The following is a 13014-nucleotide window of genomic DNA, read 5'->3' as shown; positions in this document are numbered from 1 at the left end:
AATAGACTGGGATGTTGTGACGGTCAAGGAGGTCCAAGTCCGATTTTTTCCAAGCTTTTGCAGCCCCCTCTGAGTCCCCCTTTGAGCTTTTTTCTTGCTCCAGTAGTAGTGTGTTCTCAAATCTGTATTAAGTTTCCTCTGACCGCCTTTGTGAAAAGTCTTCCTCCAATACGTGTTTTGTTCACTATGTAAGGAGCCTGTAATTCCTGTAGTGTTTATATTGCTTGAAATTCCTATTATGCCAGTGATGAGAGCATAAGACTTCCTCCCCCAGGGTTTCACAGAGATACTGGATGTTAATATAAATGCTGTAGATAATGTAGATAATGTAGATAGCACCGCATACAGCGTTGTTGTAGATAGGGAAGATGAGGTAGGTAGAGCTATTAAAATTGAGACCAATGGAGCAGTAGCTCGAGTTCCAGTGTCTGTTCTAATTGTAATTCGACTTCGACTTCCAGTATAAGCTTGCTCAATGCAACCCCTCTCCTGGGAATTCAATTTATTTCTGTAAATCATTCGCCCCCTTGCTCCCTTGCACCTCTGCCTCTCTGGATAGATCTTCTCTCCAGTTCTCTCCATATCCCCCTCCCTTTTCCTCTTCTGTGCAGCTTGTCCGTCCCCCTGGCAACGAGACACGTGGGACACGCAACGTGCGTGAGGCTAAAAAGGCCGTCTCTCGAGTCTGCAGATGACGTGTGTGGAAGCCGTTCAGAGAGGACGGGAGGACGGCACCTCGGAGGTGAGCCAAGGGTAGAGAAGGGTAGAGAAGGGAAAGCTATGTCGACGATTGTAGACTGATTTTGCAGTTGGTGAGGGAACCTTAGAACCGTCCTCAACCCTCGAATCTCCCTCAAGTTTTCCCCCTGTGATGCTCTAATTCAAAAAGAAAAACGAGTAGTCAGTGGCTTTCCAAAGAAAAAAGGGAAACGATGAAGCAAGTGGTAAGAGGCAAGAGAAGTGAAGCATCGAGACAATCAGAGGGCGTTCCGTGGAGATGGAAATGGAGATGGAGATAAGTAATATAGCATACCGCTATTAACGCTATTAAACAGTTTTGAAGAGTTCCAGTCGGTGCATTCCCCTACCCTACCTAGTACCGCAAATCTTTAGATGTATTCAGTATTTTCCATGCTCAGTACAGTGCACGTACAGCGTAGTGCAATGCCATAATGTCAAATGTCAAAGTTAATTTACCGCTGAGGGGGGCTCTCTCTCCGACTGCTCTGACAGCTCACAGTCCGATCAATTACTCCAATCGCCCGTGTTGTCCGTGTAGCTCAGTGCCCAGTGTAGTACCTTGCAAAACGGTGATACGCTCTTCTCCTCCTTGATACCCTCAGGGCAACCCGGTGCGGCACGGCACAGCTCGCTGATGTCAGGCCGCAACAGTCACTCAATAGATGGCGGCGGCGATAGAATAGTTTTGAATCCAATGTGCAAAGCCACTTAAGGATAGTGGTACAGGAGTCTTAATCACTGTGTCACGGTCTATGAAAACAGTGCAGAAGTATAGAAAAGCATTTTTCAATGTCGGGAACTGCCCAGTATCACAGAGCGCTGCTGCTGCTGCTCACGCCGACGCCATCTTGTTCCTTGTTTCTAGAGAGAAAGCTGCTTATGCAGATCTATGTGGGTGCAAGACAACTACCTTAAATAGACAACATTACAGTTCCACATACACAACAGTTCCGCCTCCTCATTTGAACGGTAGGAACTGCTCAGTTTCCAATGGCAGGCACTTGGTTAGCTCTACCCTGGGCAAAGTATTAGCAGGAGACAAAAGACCTAAAGTGACATCAGAATGTCAACATGAGAAGATGCACCTTTGCATCAGCCATGGAAGCCATGGTAATCGAATAGGAAAAATGATGAGTAAAAACTTTTTACTGACAAAAAATTTGTATAAAATCTGGGATACATTTTTGCTTTTCAGAAGTAAAATGTATCCTCTTAATCCTATTTCTCAAAAAAATAAATCAGGTGGTGAAGTAAGCTATAAGGAGCCATTCAAGCTTTGATATTTTTATAGAATGTTCCTCTGGCATGGGGGCAGGAGAATGTACACCCGCTTCAGTACATAAACCTATGGAACGACACTCAACCCCTGATAACTGAGAATGGCAGAGGTACATCATTAGCCACTTTTAAACATCCAGGGTGTCAACTAACACTTTGCGCCATCACCTTAAGACATTGCAAAATGGCGCTTGCTTCACACAAACACCCCGGCTTCCTAGGCCCTCGGTCTGATTCGCAGACACAAGATTGTGGCATACCAATGTCTCCTTTATCTATACTACTATTATAAAGGAAGAACTTTGAACCTTTGAGGCGGGTAAACTCGGGAACCACAGTGCCAATCCACACACCCGATACATTGTTGAAATTGTAAGGGTGTGCAGATGGACATAGGCTATATAAATTAAAAAAATATACGTTATTTAAAAAATTTACGAGAAAAAAAAAGTAGTCCCATGGAAGTAGCGCCGGCCGCGACGTGCGTGCTGACATCAGTGCTGTGCCTCTGCGCCGTAATTATTAATGACGTGTTGTTGGTTCCTGCAGAGACCGGGAGCTCCGCTTGAATGTATGCAGTACTCATGGCTCAAGAAGAAATGTGTAGGACACGTTAATGATTTGTAGATCCAGTCATATAACCACTCATTGCTCTTACCTGACCCAACACTACAAGAATGGGAGTAGAGCACATGAGTTTTGCTTCTAGGAAAAGACGTGCTTCGCTGTTCTTTTTCCAAAACTCGGGTAAGGTTCGTAGCTAGGCCTCCCTCTGCACACCTCTTTTCGCGTTTTGGGGGTCTGAGGAGAGTCTTCCTGTGCAAGTGCTTATAATCATGGTCACTGCACTCATGCTATTTTCGTTTCGTTTGCCACATTTGCCACATTATCCATCAACTGCTGCATAATCTGAAGATTTTAACAAAAATAATGTTTTGTTTGTAGCTCACACCGATCAACAGTGACTAAAAGTGTGGTTACAAGTTGCAATGTAATGGAAGGCCCCTCACAAAGTTTGACTGGTCACCTTTCTCTTGAATATTGCTATATCAGGGTGTTAAACTTTTCTTAATGAAGTAAAACCGACGCGCAGACAGTGTTAAGAATTGTAATAACGAAGTAATACTATCACAAAATGCGATGCATTATGCTGCATCGTTTGCCTTTTCTTGCCATCAAATGAAGTCAACTCCCCGCCACACAGTTCAATTAACCCAGATTATAATTAACTGGTTCTGCCCTGGGCCTAATGAATTAGTACCCCTTAGGCAGCTGTGCGCATGTTTAAATGTATGAACATTTATGTCCCACTTGCTCCTCGGACATTTTGATTTCCAGCAGCAATCGGGGCGAAGAAAACATTTTCTTGGTCGAAATTCACTGTCCAGATGTACACTATAGCACTGTGTGATCTTCATAATGCCCGTCTGTAGCAGCAGAGGTGTTACCGCTCTTTCCTGTCACTTTTCTGTGTGTGGGGGTTATACTGCAAACCACAGACTCTAACATGCAGTCACAGCTGTTGCTCGCCCCCCTGCTGCAACTGAGCAGGAAGGACTAATCTTCTCAGACCACTGAGCAGTGATGGGAGATTAGCCCACAACACAATTACACTGAGAGGAAAGCCAGTGGCGTAGTGCAAAATGATTGCCCCCCCCACAGAATGTGATATGGTACACCCGAGTCTCCCATATCGATATCGAGATCGTCATTAGTCTTTGGGCTGCATGGGGCCACCCATTGAAGAATTTTGGGCACACTGGTAGTGACAGTCGCTCATTCCCAAAGCATTATAATATATGGCACTGAGTTGACGGCCCTTGGAGAATCTGCTCAAACCCTTACAGGAGATTGTGTGAGAGAAAATAATGCCAACTTATTTTTATTTAGCTATCCATACCACCATTTTGTCATTTTAAAGTGCTGTTATCAATGAGTTCTTCTTTTCACAGATTTAATGGTTCTCAGTTGACTGTCCTCGGAAGGATGGAAGGTTGTGTTGGCCTTGGTAGGATTCAAACTTATGGCCTGTAGTCTGGAACAGGCATTAGCAGTGATTATTTAACTAATAGAGACAAATTTCCTACCAAATGAGGTAGAAAACAGAGGAAGGGGAAGCAAGATTTCAAAGAATACTGGCGTGGAAATCTATACTACTACTATAAAGGAAGAACTTTAAACCTTTGAGGCGGGTAAACTCGGGAACCACAGCGCCAATCCACACACCCGATACATCGTTGAAATTGCCAGGGTGTGCAGATGGACATAGGCTATATAAATTTACGAGAAAAAAAAAGTAGTCCCATGGAAGTAGCGCCGGCCGCGACGTGCGTGCTGACATCAGGAGCGCGGGGAGGAGCAACGTCCAGGAGCGCGAGGAGGAGCAGTGGACATGAACGCGGGGAGGAGCAGTGGACAGGCAGGGAGGAGCGGTGAGGAGCGGCGGACAGGCTGGGAGGAGCGATGGACAGGCGGGGAGGAGAGGGGAGGAGCGGCGAGGAGCGGCGGACCGGTGAACTCAGGAGCGCGGGGAGGTGCGGCGGATGAGGTAAGGCTCCGGGGGACCCACGGACAATGTCGGGGCGGGCGGGGGCCCTGAAGCCAAGGTCGGGACGGGCTACTACTCCGGGGGACCCACGGACAATGTCGGGGCGGGCGGGAGCTGGGGCGGGCGGGGGCCCTGAAGCCTGATTGCTCCCGGACAAGGTCGGGACGGGATGCTAGTTTTACATATGACTCATCCATAGGGCAGGCCGACAGCGAGGACACCCTCCATTTAATATTTAAACTAGCATTTGTACGTTGGACGCTCGATACTATTACAAGTCTCTACCCATATTTGATACAGCATAGATATTTTACTGACATCGCCATGGACAATTACCACTAATCTAGTTTCACTCGTTTCAAGCGTGGTAACCCATTTGCGTTACACTTTGTATTCCCCACGGTCTGACCTTGACATTTCATGACGGCGACTGCATATCACAATACACGCCCACGGTGGCAGCCCCGACCAACGGGAACACCCACAAACCCCGTTGCGCATGCACGAGTACTAGCACTCTCCCCACGTGACCGTGTTGCATTGGCGCCAGGCAAACAAACAAATACGGCATCGGATGGCCAGAGTGGATTGTTCCGGCTCCTCTGCAGATACCGACGTGTGGGTAGGAGTACTGTGGGCTCCAGCGGAGCAATAGGTAAGTGGATCCCCGTCCGGGCGGTCAGCCCCCCCCTCTCGGTCCCCGCTCTACCCAGCATGCAGGCAACTGAGAATGAGGCTATATGTATATATGGGATGATAACGTACCCGGCCGGGCACTTGACTTTGCATCCCGGTGAGAATTGTCTGATGCGCTTGGTTAAAGAGGGCTTGCAGGCGCGACGCACCGCACTCGGAATGGCGAGAGGTGACATGGTTCTGTGACCGCTACGGTGTGCCCACAATATGTTCTCTGGCACCGTAGTTGCTGTGGTGACCTTGCCTACTGGTTCTCAGACTAGTGAGCGGGCCTGGGCTCACCCCGAGGGTACTGTGTTGTCTGGGCAGTCAAGGAAAGCAATTTACTTCCCTCCTCTACATTTCTCTGGTAACGTGCCGGGTGAGTGAGGCCGGGCATAAAGGGACCTGACTCCATTGCGCTATTTTGGCATCCATGGCTACACTTGAAGTAGAAGATTACATCACTATTCCCTAATTTTTTCATTCGCTGCATAGGGCACTCACTCTTGAAGTTTCCTTACACGGGAGGAGACCGAGGTGGCAACCCTCTTGAACGAAGTAGGGTGAGCTTGATTCTCGCTACATTAACGTCTCTTATCCTGGGTTGACCGCAATGGTTGGCTTTTGACCAGTATTGTCACCCACCCACGTCTACACCGTTGTTTTTATGTTGGTCCAAGGCACATACCATACGGGCCGTGCACTAAGAGTGAGATAGTACTGTTTGTCCTCCATTACTACAGTGATTCTCCTCTTATGATTGATTTTAATGTCTAACTGACGTATGCTGCACTCTCTTCTCTTATCTACCCCCTGTTTTTGTCACCCGATTCCAGGTTCCAGGAACTAGAGGCAGGACCCCTGGCCTGCCATTAAAATAACGTGTGGATTAGGTAGTATTGGCCTTACATACTGTGTAGATAGTTTTTTAATTTTTTAGGTCCTGACGAATTGCATTGCATCACTTAGAGCACCGAGCATGAAACATGTTGACCGATAGGTAGAGAGCACTTCACTGGATCTTTGCACTGGATAGTAACCTCTCGCCCTTTCCTTTTAATAAAGTAGCTAGCCACGCCATTAAAATTGTAGAGTGGACTACCTAACCTTTTTTAACTCTTTCACCACACACCAGCATCTACACCCCACCTAGGGCCCTCACACCCAAGCACCAATTGGCAGGGACAGAAGATCTCCGACAAAGAGCCCCTTTTTAGGGAGCCCGCCAGACATTGCACCACCAGTTTGACGAGGAGCAAAACCCAAATGATGAAGCATGACACTTAGCTTGCTGGGTCTGTGAGGGTTTTAGTCCAGAAAGGGAGACTTCCCCCTCCCTCTCCCTTTCAATGTCCTGGTCTGGGACCTCTTCCCAGCTTCCCGTGACATTTCAGAGGTGCAGCACCGTCTGTGGAGAACTGCGTACCCTTCTTTGCTTTCTGACTTACAGGGCTTGTACGCTGGACCCCGGTAAAAATAGCCCTCCCTGTCCCTCCCCTTTTGTTCATTGCAGGAGAATGTAACTCATAAAGATCTAAAAGAAACCAGCAGTGATCTCTAGAAACAGTTGGTGGTTTAGAGTTCTAATGGCAGAAAACCTGTCTGTTTAAAGAAACCCCAAATGTAATGTTCTTTTGAGCCCTGCTCAGTGAATCTCTAAATAGGTATGAGGTCTTCTGACCTCACTGGTAATGTAACAAAAATCCTTTAAATTATTTTACAGTTTATATTGCCTGACTGGCCGTGAACAGTATCTTGGGAGAGAGCCGTTTTCAAATGTCTTAAAAGAGCAGGGTCTGTTATCACTCAGTAATGCATACCAGCAGGTCATTTCCCCATTTCTTTGTTTTTTAAAAGGTTTTCAAACTGCTGAATTCAAACAAATATACTTTATGTATATTTTCATTTAGTTAGTGTACTTTCAAATTGAAAAAAATATATAAAAATAAGTGATCTGGAGTTCAGCACATGAATAAAGGTCCTCTAATATGTAGGATTGTAGAGAGAGTCCTATCTTGAGGAGCTTTATGACTAAATAGTGGGGGTTAAAGCTGAATCAAAAAAATAGGGAGACGTTCTTGTTCTACAATTGTAGGTTTTGGAGGCTTGATTGATGCTGTCTGATAGATGAGCTTGGCTATGGGGGAGAACAGAAAGATGGTCAGGCTGCTTCTGGGTGTTGACTGGAGATTAGGAACAATCAGATTGAATGTAGATGAGCTCCTCTGCCAATAGTCTAGACTTGGGCTCGTGCCCCTCCCATGAAGTGTGGACAGTGAATTTACTCGCTGAAAGTAAGTGGCTACAACTCTTTATTACTCAAATCATTAAGACATTTCAGTAAATATTTGAAAGTACTTACTTGGTTCATGAGTGATTTCTGATGTTAATGCTAGCAAGAAACAGAAACAATATTGGGAGGCTCAGAAAGCAGGCTACAACATCCAGAAATTATAATCACTCTTTTCTAAGAAACGACTTGGTAAACTGGCTGTAATTTCCATGTGGAAATCATTCTTTTGAAGCATTTATTTCTGGCTGTCATATTTAGATCAGAAGAACAATGAATGGTCATTTAAGGATATCTATTTGTTGTATGGTATAATAGGGCATTATTCACTGTGAGTCTGATTAAAGGAACTGCCTGACTGGCACTGAAGAGTATGTTGAAATATTGTAGATTCATAATATCTTAAATGAACAGTGTCAATTCTCAATCTTGAAAAATACCAGAAGGCTGATCCCAGTTTTACTTCTGTTTTGAAAAGGGGCTTAAGAGTGCTGATTTCAAACAAAATACTTTAGGTTTTATTTCACTATTTAGCTGATTAAAAAGAAAATAATAATAAAGAGTATTGTTTCTAATGTGCATGTTTTCCTTAAGGTGCTGCACATTTAAATTGGGTAAATATAAAAATGTATTAAACTGTGATGTCTGGGGATAAGGCACACATATTGAATTATACTAGTGTGTAGGTTTCTATGGAGAATCTTATTGTGAGAATGTAAGGCCAAGGCTATAGGTTTGGAATAGAACCAATTATCAGAAAATATCTCTTCCTAAAAATGTGACTTTTGGTGATGTGACTAATGCTGGTAATTGGCTGACCGTGGCTATAATGAGAGATGTGAGCACATGGTAGGATTCCATCTGAGAAAAGCAGTAGGACAAGAAACAGTGAGCTTATAGGATACTGTCCTCCTCGGTCTATAGTCTACTTTCTCTGCCTGCATTTGCTTCCAAAAACAGTGCACTGTGAACTTTCTGTATGAATGTAAGAATGCACAGCTCTTAACTTCTCAACAACATAAAGAGTCTTTTGTCAACGTTCAAAGTACTCACTTGGTTCAAGGGTATTTTCAGTTGGTGATGCTAGGAAAAATGGAAGCAATATTCTGAGTCAAAATGCAGGCTACCAAATCCAATAATTTCGATAGATTTTATCAAAGAAATGACTTTGCCTTATTGCTCTAGAACCTGTGATATCTCTCTACTGTACGCTTTCATGTGACAATGGCTCTAAGGCAATCATGAGTACATCAGACCCGACACTGTTGCATTAGTTGTAAAATATTTTGGGGGCCATGTATAACACGGAGCTCTCAAAAAAAAATGACTAATGTTTCTCACCATCATTACTGATCTTGAGGACAGTTTTAGGACCCTAGGATTATCAGTACAAACTTTGATGTATGAGATGTGCATTCTCCTCATCAACTTTTCATCATCTTGGCTGCTAGGTCAAAATATGGCTAACCAATCTTGTCATTCTAGGATTGAACTGAGTCTCACTGATAAGGCAATGCAAATAGAACTCTTTCTTTTTGGCAATGAACCAACGCTAGCCTAGGTAACGATGATTAGTATGAATTATATAAGAATAGCTGGAACTCAAGTTGGATCTGCCAAATATTATTTTACATCATTTTTTATAAGTATACACACTCATAATTACATCCAGATTTCTCTACCTCGAGTTAGTCTTCATCTTCTACGGAGACATAAACACTCAATCTTTCAAGGAAATTGCTCTGTATCTTTATTACTTTGTTTTCCTTGACCAGAACTGCATGCATGGTTCTACCATTATTCTGCATTGCTGCCATCCTGTAAGTCAGTGCAGTAAAATCAAACTAATCTTTGGTAGAAGCAGGGTTAGTCTTAGTATGTGCAAATCAATTATCAGAACTCAATAGAGCTATGGATAATGTTCTGTGTTTCTAGAGAGAAATCTGCTTATGCAGATCTATGTGGGTGCAGGACAACTACCTTAAATAGACAACATTACAGTTCCACATACACAACAGTTCCGCCTCCTCATTTGAACAGTACGAACTTCTCAGTTTCTAATGGCAGGCACTTGGTTAGCTCTGCCTTGACCGATATATTACCAGGAGTCAGAAGACCTAAAGTGACACTCGAATTTCAGCATGAGAACATGCACCTTTGCATCAGCCATTGAAGTCATGGTAATCGAATAGGAAAAATGATAAATAAGAAAGGTGCTGACAGAAAATTTGTATAAAGTCTGGGACACATTTTTGCTTTTCAGAAGTAAAAAGTATCATCTTAATCCTATTTCTCCAACAAAAAAAAATCTGGCTGTGAAGTTAGCTATAAGGAGCCATCCAAGCTTTGATATTTTTATAGAATGTGCCTCTGGCATGGGGCCGGAGAATGGAACTCATAAAGATCCAAAAGAAACCAGCAGTGATCTCTAGATACAGTTGGTGGTTTAGAGTTCTAATGGCAGAAAACCTGTCTGTTTAAACAAACCCCAAATGTAATGTTGTTTTCAGGCCTGATCAGTGAATCTCTGAATAGCCATGAGGTCTTCTGATCTCACTGGTAATGTAACAAAAATCCTTTAATTTGTTTTTACACTTTACATTGCCTGACTGGCTGTGAAGAGTATCTTTGTAAAGTGCAATTTTCAAATGTCTTAAATGAGCAGGGTCTGTTATCACTCTATAATACAAACCAGCAGGTCATTTCTCCATTTCTTTTTTTTTAAAAAGATTTTCAAACTGCTGAATTCATACAAATACTCTTTAGAACTGATTTAGTTTTCAGCTATAGTTTTTTTAAACAAATACCAAAAAAGATGCAAACTGATGTTTGTAATGTGCATATTTTCATTTAGTTACTGTACTTTCAAATTGAAATAAATGTATTAAAACAAGTGGTCTGGGGATCAAAACATGAATAAGGGTACTCTAATCTGTAGGATCGCAGAGAGAGTCCTATCTTGAAGAGCTTTATGACTAAATAGTGGGATTTAGAGCTGAATTAAAAAACTCAGGAAAGGTTCTTGTCCTAAAATTGTGAGTTTTGGAGGCTTGATTGATGCTGTCTGATAAATGAGCTTGTCCATGTGGAGAGAACAGAAACAGATGGTCAGGCTGCTTCTGAGTATTGACTGGAGATTAGGAACAATCAGAATGTATGCAGTTGAGCTCCTCTGCCAATAGTCTAGACTTGGGCTTGTGCCCCTCCCATAAAGAGTGCACACTGAATTTACTTGCTGAAAGTAAGTGGGTACAAATCTTTATTACTCAAATAATTAAGACATTTCAGCAAATATTTGAAAATACTTACTTGGTTCATCAGTGATTTCTGATGTTAATGCTAGCAAGAAACAGAAACAAAATAATGGGAGACTCAGTAAGCAGGCTACAATATCTAGCAATTTTGATCACTCATTTCTTAGAAATGACATGGTAAACTGGCTGTAGATTCCATGTGGAAACCATTCTTTTGAAGCATGCATTTCTAGCTGTCAAATTTAGATCAGAAGAACAATGGACAGTCATTCAAGGATATCTATTTGTTGTATGGTATCATGGAGCATTATTCACTGTGAGTCTGATTAAAGGAACTGCCTGACTGGCATGGAAGAGTATGTTGAAATAATGTAGATTCATAATCCCTTAAATGAACGGTGTCAATTCTCAATCTTGGAACATACCAGAATGCTGATCCCAGTTTTAGTACTGTTTTGAAAAAGGTCTTAAGAATGCGGATTTCAAACAAAATACTTTGGGTTTCATTTCACTATTTAGCTGATATATAAATAATAATAAAGAGTGTTGTTTCTAATATGCATGTTTTCCTTAAGGTGCTGCACATTTAAATTGGGTAAATATAAAAATGTATTAAACTATGATGTCTGAGGATAAGGCAGACATATTGAATTATACTAGTGTGTAGGTTTCCAGGGAGAATCTGGTTGTGGAGAATGTATGGCCAAGGCTACGGGTTTCGAATAGAACAAATTATCAGAAAATATCTCTTGCTAAAAATGTGAGTTTTGGTGATGTGACTAATGCTGGTAATTGGGTGACCGTGGCTATAATGAGAGTAGTTAGCACATGGTAGGATTCCATCTGAGAACAGCAGGGGGACAAGAAACAGTGAGCTTATAGGATACTGTCCTCCTCGGTCTATAGTCTACTTTCTCTGCCTGCATTTGCTTCCATAAACAGTGCACTGTGAACTTTCTCTATGAATGTAAGAATGCACAGCTCTTAACTTCTCAACAACATAAAGATTCTTTTGTCAACGTTCAAGGTACTCACTTGGTTCAAGTGTATTTTCAGTTGGTGATGCTAGGAAAAATGGAAGCAATATTCTGAGTCAAAATGCAGGCTACCAAATCCAATAATTTCGATAGATTTTATCAAAGAAATGACTTTGCCTTATTGCTCTAGAACCTGTGATATCTCTCTACTGTACGCTTTCATGGGAAAATGGCTCTCTGGCAATCATGAGTACATCAGACCCGACACTGTAGAATCAGTTTTAAAATATTTTGGGGGCCATGTATAACACGGATCTCTTCAAAAGGAAATTACTAATGTTTCTCACCATCATTACTGATCTTGAGGACAGTTTTAGGACCCTAGGATTATCAGTACAAACTTTGATGTATGAGATGTGCATTCTCTTCATCAACTTTTCATCATCTTGGCTGCTAGTTCAAAATATGACTAACCAATCTTGTCATTCTAGGATTGAACTGAGTCTCACTGATAAGACAATGCAAATAGAACTCTTTCCTTTTGGCAATGAACCAACGCTAGCCTAGATAACGATGAGTAGTATGAATTATATAATAATAGCTGCAACTAAAGCTGGATCTGCCAAATATTATTTTCCCTCATTTTTTATAAGTATACACACTCATAATTACATCCAGATTTCTCTACCTTGATTTAGTCTTCATCTTCTACGGAGACATAAACACTCAACCTTTCAAGGACATTGCTCTGTATCTTTATTTCTTTGTTTTCCTTGACCTGAACTGCATGCATGGTACTACCATTATTCTGCATTGCTGCCATCCTGTAAGTTAGTGTGGTAAAATCAAACTAATCTGTCGTATAAGCAGGGTTAGTTTTAGTATGTGCAAATGAATTATCAGAACTCAATAGAGCTATGGATAATGTTCTGTGTTTCTAGAGAGAAAGCTGCTTATGCAGATCTATGTGGGTGCAGGACAACTACCTTAAATAGACAACATTACAGTTCCACATACACAGCAGTTCTGCCTCCTCATTTGAACAGTACAAACTGCTCAGTTTCCAATAACGGGCACTTGGTTAGCTCTGCCTTGGCCGATATATTAGCAGGAGTCAGAAGACCTAAAGTGACACTCGAATTTCAGCATGAGAAGATGCACCTTTGCATCAGCCATGGAAGTCATGGTAATTGAATAGGAACAATTATAAATAAGAAAGTTAATGACAGAACATTTGTATAAAGTCTG

The 13014-nt window shown here is 42.3% G+C and overlaps 1 long non-coding RNA gene across 1 annotated transcript in view; it reads right to left on the bottom strand.

Moving 5' to 3' along the window:
- Window positions 1-11845, bottom strand: part of LOC144768071 (uncharacterized) — a 78506-nt gene extending 66661 nt beyond the window's left edge. Inside the window, exons 1-2 of the long non-coding RNA XR_013598461.1 lie at window positions 11825-11845; window positions 10845-10874 (exon numbers count right to left, since the gene is read on the bottom strand). This is a non-coding gene — a long non-coding RNA (uncharacterized LOC144768071). The remainder of the gene's footprint in view (window positions 1-10844; window positions 10875-11824) is intronic.
- Between the last annotated feature and the right edge of the window lie 1169 nt (window positions 11846-13014).

Source organism: Lissotriton helveticus, chromosome 7, assembly GCF_964261635.1.
Source record: "Lissotriton helveticus chromosome 7, aLisHel1.1, whole genome shotgun sequence".
In the NCBI taxonomy this organism is placed as follows: Eukaryota; Metazoa; Chordata; class Amphibia; order Caudata; family Salamandridae; genus Lissotriton; species Lissotriton helveticus.
Note: the sequence above shows the minus strand (reverse complement) of the source record. Positions and strands in the feature narration are given on the sequence as shown.